General features: G+C 43.6%; 1 protein-coding gene across 5 annotated transcripts in view; it reads right to left on the bottom strand.

Annotated features, from left to right (window-relative positions):
* The window catches only part of NDST1 (N-deacetylase and N-sulfotransferase 1), a 99,560-nt gene that overhangs the window by 70,015 nt on the left and 23,245 nt on the right, over window positions 1-6,300 (bottom strand). The gene's annotated exons all lie outside the window — the stretch shown is intronic.

Genomic DNA, 6,300 nt, shown 5'->3' with positions numbered 1-6,300 from the left:
TGCTATGCTATTTGGAGTTATGTTTTAGTTCAGCAATCCCACTCCAGGCTGACAATACATCCAAACCCGCAAAGCAAACAAGTGCTACCCGATATAGTATTTTATAGTGGTGTTCCGAGGACGACAGCTGGACTTTGTTTTGATATTCAAACACTTCTGTCCACCTACATACTTATATGGCCCCTCTTACTGTAAGCTGAGCACCTGTGTTTGGCTGTGTATTTACTAGTTTGAAGGATGCTTCAGGGGAGGAGGAGAGGTTTTAGGTCACTGCACTATTAAAGTGATGTCAAAAAGCACCTACAGCACGTGACAGATACAGCTCCTTCCCCAGGTTCACATGTAAAATTAACATGTGGCTTGCCCACATCTCGAAGAGAACACAAAATACAACCCTAGGGGCTCGTCTACATTGGCCCCTTTTCCGGAAGGGGCATGGTAATTTTTGAAATCGCAATAGGGAAATGTGCGGGGGATTTAAATATCCCCCGCGGCATTTAAATAAAAATGTCCGCCGCTTTTTTCCGGCTTTTAGACTTCAAAGTAGGAATAAGATCCTCCGGAAAAGGGCGCTTTTTCCGGAGGATCGGGGCCAGTGTAGACGCTCTTTTCCGGCTTTTCTAAAAGCCGGAAAAAAGCTGCGGACATTTTTATGTAAATGCCGCGGGGGATATTTAAATCCCCCGCGCATTTCCCTATTGCGATTTCAAAAATTACCATGCCCCTTCCGGAAAAGGGGCCAATTTAGATGTAGCCCATGTGTATATTAAGTCTAATAATAGTCAGCATTCCATTAAAATGTGTGAGGATTGTCTACTCGTCTTCTATTGGTGCTACACTATTTCTGTATGTGCAGGTACCGAGGAAATGAGACAACCAGCTCACTGATTTCCAGTGGAAGGATTCACTCTCTAAATGTTACAGCTGCAGAGCTCAGGTTATACAGAGCAAAGCAAAATCAGCAACGTGAACCGTGCACTGCCCCAAAGTTTAGATTATCTCTAACCAACAGAATATGAAATGTCTCATTGCCCTACATTTATACACACCAACAACACAGCTGCAGAGCCCCCAAAACAGGTAGGACAAGTTTGGGCAAGGGTCCCAAACTGGAAATAGAATTTTAAAAAGGCATGTAAAAGCAAAGAAAGTGAAAAGAGTGAATTTGGAGGAAAAAGATAATGTGATCAGTAGGCTTGGAAGGAACAGATTTTTATCAGTAAGCGTTTTCATCATGCACACACAAACCAACGAACAAAATATTTTCATCCATAATAATCCAACTGTACCCATAGGCAAAGAAGGAAATCATAATAAAATACAATAAAAATCAAATTCTGCCAAGCCTAAAGATATGCAACTGCTGCTTGTTTACATTCTCTATTCAGTATGTGCTGGGTAAGTTCTGCTGAGTGAAAATAGGAGATATTCGTTCATGATAGTTAATGGGAATACAAATATTTAAGATTTCAGGTACAAAAATAGGATGAAGTGCAAAATTTCAGAGCTATTGTTGGGGCTTCATGTTTGTTTTTATTTTGCTTTTTTGGCAGAATCACCACAAAGGGGTAGTTTTTACATCAAAATATACAAAATTTGGAAGCACTAAGTGTTTTGATGAAAAAAAAAAAAAGATCTTTAGTTAAAATACCTTATAGTGGTTGCCACTTTCTCTTTTCATTCAAAAATAGCCCAATTTGCAATTTTTTTGAAAAAAAAAAAAAAAAAGAAAAAGCACCAATTTTCCAAAGTCTTGGATAATGCGAAAGATTTTGAGATTTTAAACATTTCATTACAAATGTCTTACATGCAGCCCAAGGCAGCGATTACGCAAGTCAGTGGGTGGTTTTGTAAGCATCTGTGGAGCAATGAGCAACGTGTAAGATCTGGGCCCTATGGAGGACATCGACACTTGCAAGAAGAGGAAATGGGAGGAAACACCTTGGCCATAGCCTGCAGGTAGATGGTACCAATACGGAATCACAGAACTATAGGCTTAGAAGTGGCACAGGGAGACCTGTAATCTACCCTCCTGCCAAAATGCACAAATACAAACAATAAATAATAGAGGGAAAGGTAAATGATCAGACTGGAAATCACTTACAATGAAATTCTACATACTATAAACGGACGTACAATAATGTCATGTCCCAAGTTGCTGTCATAATCTGTAAAGCTGCTTAGGAGGGATGTAACCATTTAACTGGTTAACCAGTAAGCATCACCGTTACCGGGTTACCAATAAGCAGCACCTGGTAAACTTACCACGTGATGCTTACCAGAAACCGGTTAACCAGCAACCCAACCAGGGCCCCCTGCTCGCGAGATCCCAGTTAAGCAGTTAACTGGTTAAAGGCAACATTTAACCAGTGAACTAGTTAACCAGGATTTTACATCCCTACTTCTTACAGCAGGGGCGGGGGGGGGGACCTCTTTTTGGATAGGGGTCTGCTGACCCATATAAAAATTAGTCAGGGGCCTGGGGCTGCAGGAAGGCAGCAGGGGGGGCGGAATACCAGCACAGGCTCCCCAATGCTGCAGGAGACCCTAAGCTTTAGGGGCCAGATCCAGACAATCCAGGCTTCATCCAGCCTCCAGGCCTTAGGTTCCCCACCCCGGCTTAGAGTCTTCTTCTCTAAAGCAGGGCTCTATTCTATATATTGATAAGAACGCTCACATTAGTCAGACCAAAAGGTCCATCTAACCCGGTATCCTGTCTCCTGACAGTGGCCAATACCAGATGCTCCAGAGGGAGTGAACAGAACAGGTAATCCATGATTCCCTCTCCTGTCTTTCATTTCCAGCTTCTGACAAAGGGAGGCTAGGGACTCCCTTCCTACCCATTCTGGACAATAAGTACTGATGGACCCATCCTCCATGAATTTATATAGTTATTTTTTGAACCCTGTTAAAGTTCTGGCCTTCACAACATCTTCTGGCAAGGAGTTCCACAGGTTGACTGTGCACTGAGTGTAGAAAAACTTCCTTTGGTTTTAAATCTGTTTTTGCTTTTAAAGCAAGAAATGTTTGCAGTCAACTTACTTCTTATGTCATCCCCAAAGGAGAAAGAAAAGGCAGCTGAAAGTATATGAGAATGCCTGCATCTCCATGCTTTGGGGGATGTTATGACCACCATTCAGCACACCGAATTAAATTCTTCTGTGGCATAAAGGGGCCCTCGTACTTTCACCATTTAATTTCCTCCTTCTCCACCCTTTGCAATGTTCACTTAGAAGCCAGGAGCTAGTTTCCTATTGAATTCATCTTTTGTTATTTTATCTGGAAAACAATGATTTCCTCTTCTTCTGTTCCCCGGGCAGCTGAAATGAACAGGGATGTTGTTGTTTATATCCTTGTTTATGCACCATCGTCAACCCAGTCCAAAAATAGCTATTGTAGCAATCACTACTGTGACTATCAGTCCTGCAAATAGGCTGCTTTGTTGCTGAATGGCTGTTTTTAAATTCTTAGTAATGAAGTGATGTCGCAGGCTGGTTTTCTAAGTCGCTGTTTCTTGTCGAACAAACATCCCTCCCAATTCTAAGCTAATGTCACTACACGTTTAGTTGCTAGGCACAAATACAAGGCAAGAGACAGTCCCTGCCCCAAGAAGATTACAATTGGATATGCACAGGAAGGTGTTTGCATTCGTATGGAGCTTCCTGATATTAATGTGGTTCTGAACAGGAACAAGGACCTTCCCCTTGCGGATCAAATTGTCGGACTGGCACCAGAGTGTGAGAAATGCAGAGTTTGCAATTCACAATCTCTGGCACAGTCTCTTACCATTATTGGAAACAGTGAAGCTGGAGGGGGTCGCTAAGCCATCGCAGTAGGAGAACTGACATCTAAGGGTACATCTACACTTGCCCTGGATCGACAGAACTTCTGTCGTTCACGGGTGCGTAAGAAAAATCCAATGAAGGTCAAAGTTTTGCCACAGCAAGTGAATATGAACACTGTCTTTCAGACAAAATGAACCCCCCTCGTATGGCATGGAAGTATTTTGTCTTCAAAAGTGCCAACAATCAGCATTCACACAACCTGACTTTTAGCGACAAAGCTGTTGCCTTACGCAGTGTAGCGTAGACCTGCCCTAGGCTGTTTGAGGAAGGTGGCGTGGCCAACTCTGCGCTGAGTTGTTGGGAGTTCAAATGGGATTTTTTCCCTATTTTTTTCCTGTTAAAACACAGTATGTTCATTTGTGGTTGCCTAAATGCTGTTTGGTATTTTAATTCAAAGGCGACAGGAGGGCCTCCTAGCAGGGATTAAAAGGTGCTTTGTGAAGGCTCCAACCAGGGCGACACAAAGCTGTGCAGTTGTAGAAGATGCGGAATGTCAAACCAATCCACGGCAGCAATTTGCAGATTTCCTTTCATCCTCTGTTATTTTTAACTAACATAGTTGACACATCTACAGAGCGGTGACATTCATGTCGTTGAAGATCTTCTACGTGTCACCCTTTGCATAATGTATGTTGCAACAGTGTTTGGATTTCTGGAGAGGCAGCAGTGCCCCCAGACCATGGTCACCTGTAGAGTACAGGGCTCGTGTAAAAGCCTGTGACAGCGAGATCTGTGAAGTTAACACTTTCACATTGGTTCCCACATAATATTTACTGTCAGCTTTTCCTCCCATAATTCCTTGCACAGCACATTTGAAGAAGGAGGAGTTGTTGAAGGATACCAGGGGATTTAAGGCTTGATAGAGCCAGGAGACATCTCTGAACAAGCTGGGGGCCCTTTCATCTTGCAAAGCAGAAAAGGGCCGGGGGAGGGGAAGAAAACATCTCCAATCTCTTCAAGATCGTACTACTATTGATATCACAAAGCAACACAGAAACATCACCTGCAGAATTTGCCTTGGCCTACAAAGCAGCTCCCCAGCTTTCCCGGCTCACGAGCTTTTTACAGGCTCTGCAGTTCCACTTTATCTCCTTCTAGGAGTGACACACCCAGAGCTCCCAGCAACACTCGCAAGCAGCTGACTCGCTCTGGGCATCTCAGAGAAATCCCAGGAGCAGCTGCAGGATCTATGGTAAGCCTCCTGCTCTGAATCTCACGCTCCACTGCTGAAAGAAGTTAATTGGGTGTTAATAAATCATGATACCAAAAGTTCTATCTGCTGGTCTCTGTCTGGTCCTAGCCAGATACATCCCACCCACACTTCTCCTCCTACCCCCCACCTATCCTCCTCACCAGTGTTCTGTGTCATATGCACTTGGGTGGCCACTCAGGAGAGATTTGAATGTGGCCCAGCTGATTTGTAGAGCACCCACCACCAGCAGCATGTGTTTCTGCTGGTGGTGCACATCTGCATATCCCGGTGCATACAACTAAAATTATTCCACACATCGATGGAAAAAGTTAGGGGGAACATTGTTCCTCACCATCCTCCTGAACCAGGACAGGAAACATCACTCTCTTTCTGCCATCCCTCCTACACATGGAATTGCTTCTCCAACCTCTTCAAATGCCACCTAATTGTGCCTTTGCCCTGAAACCCTTATGAGTGTGCTAGCAGCTTCACAGAAATGACCAAGACTAGTCTCACGAATAAGGATTTGCATGTCTTGGCTGACTGAAAATGCTTCAGGCCAGGGACCTATCATGCTTTAGCTTTGTGTACTCCTGCATTTTTTCAGGATACCTGCCACTGCACTACCACCCATGAGGCATTAATGTAGACAAGACCTCTGCATCTTCACCACCATCTCCTGTAGGCCTAAAGTTGGATGACCCAGTGGCAAAACTCCATGTCCTCTCTATACTAGCTACCACCAAGAGAACTACAGCGCTGCCAACACAAGAGTGGAAAATTTCACTGAGCCTGTGCATGTATAGTACACTAGGAACACCTGTAACTTCTGCCTTTTCCCCTTAGCTGACAGTCAGCTCCTTCTTTGTGTAGGGCATCCTGCAAGGCTCTGTTCAAAAAATACTGTAATGCAATAAATTGTGTGGCATCGACCAGGTATCTCTGGTAATATCCAGCAGCCAATCAAATAAATTAATATCCCAAATATTAAAGAAATCGTGTGATTTGACATCTGTCCAAGAAAAAAAAATCCCCCATATGCCTCATTCATTAAGTCAAAAATACACATTTCTGTTACAAAGAGGAACAAAAGAAACACAATGAAAAATGAGTAAGAGCACAGTCTGTATTCTGTACCAATAGTCTGCATTTCTCCACCACTTGTCTGGGCTTTAGGGCCTCCCTATATTCTAAGCAGGCAAGAATAGCAGGTCCAGGGATCAAGTCCCCAAGGACGTATGAAGCAGTGCTCAGGAAACACAA

The sequence above is a fragment of the Pelodiscus sinensis genome, chromosome 17 (genome assembly GCF_049634645.1).
Source record: "Pelodiscus sinensis isolate JC-2024 chromosome 17, ASM4963464v1, whole genome shotgun sequence".
Lineage (NCBI taxonomy): Eukaryota > Metazoa > Chordata > Testudines > Trionychidae > Pelodiscus > Pelodiscus sinensis.
The sequence above is the reverse complement of the archived record's forward strand: the minus strand, read 5'-3'. Positions and strand labels throughout refer to the sequence as shown.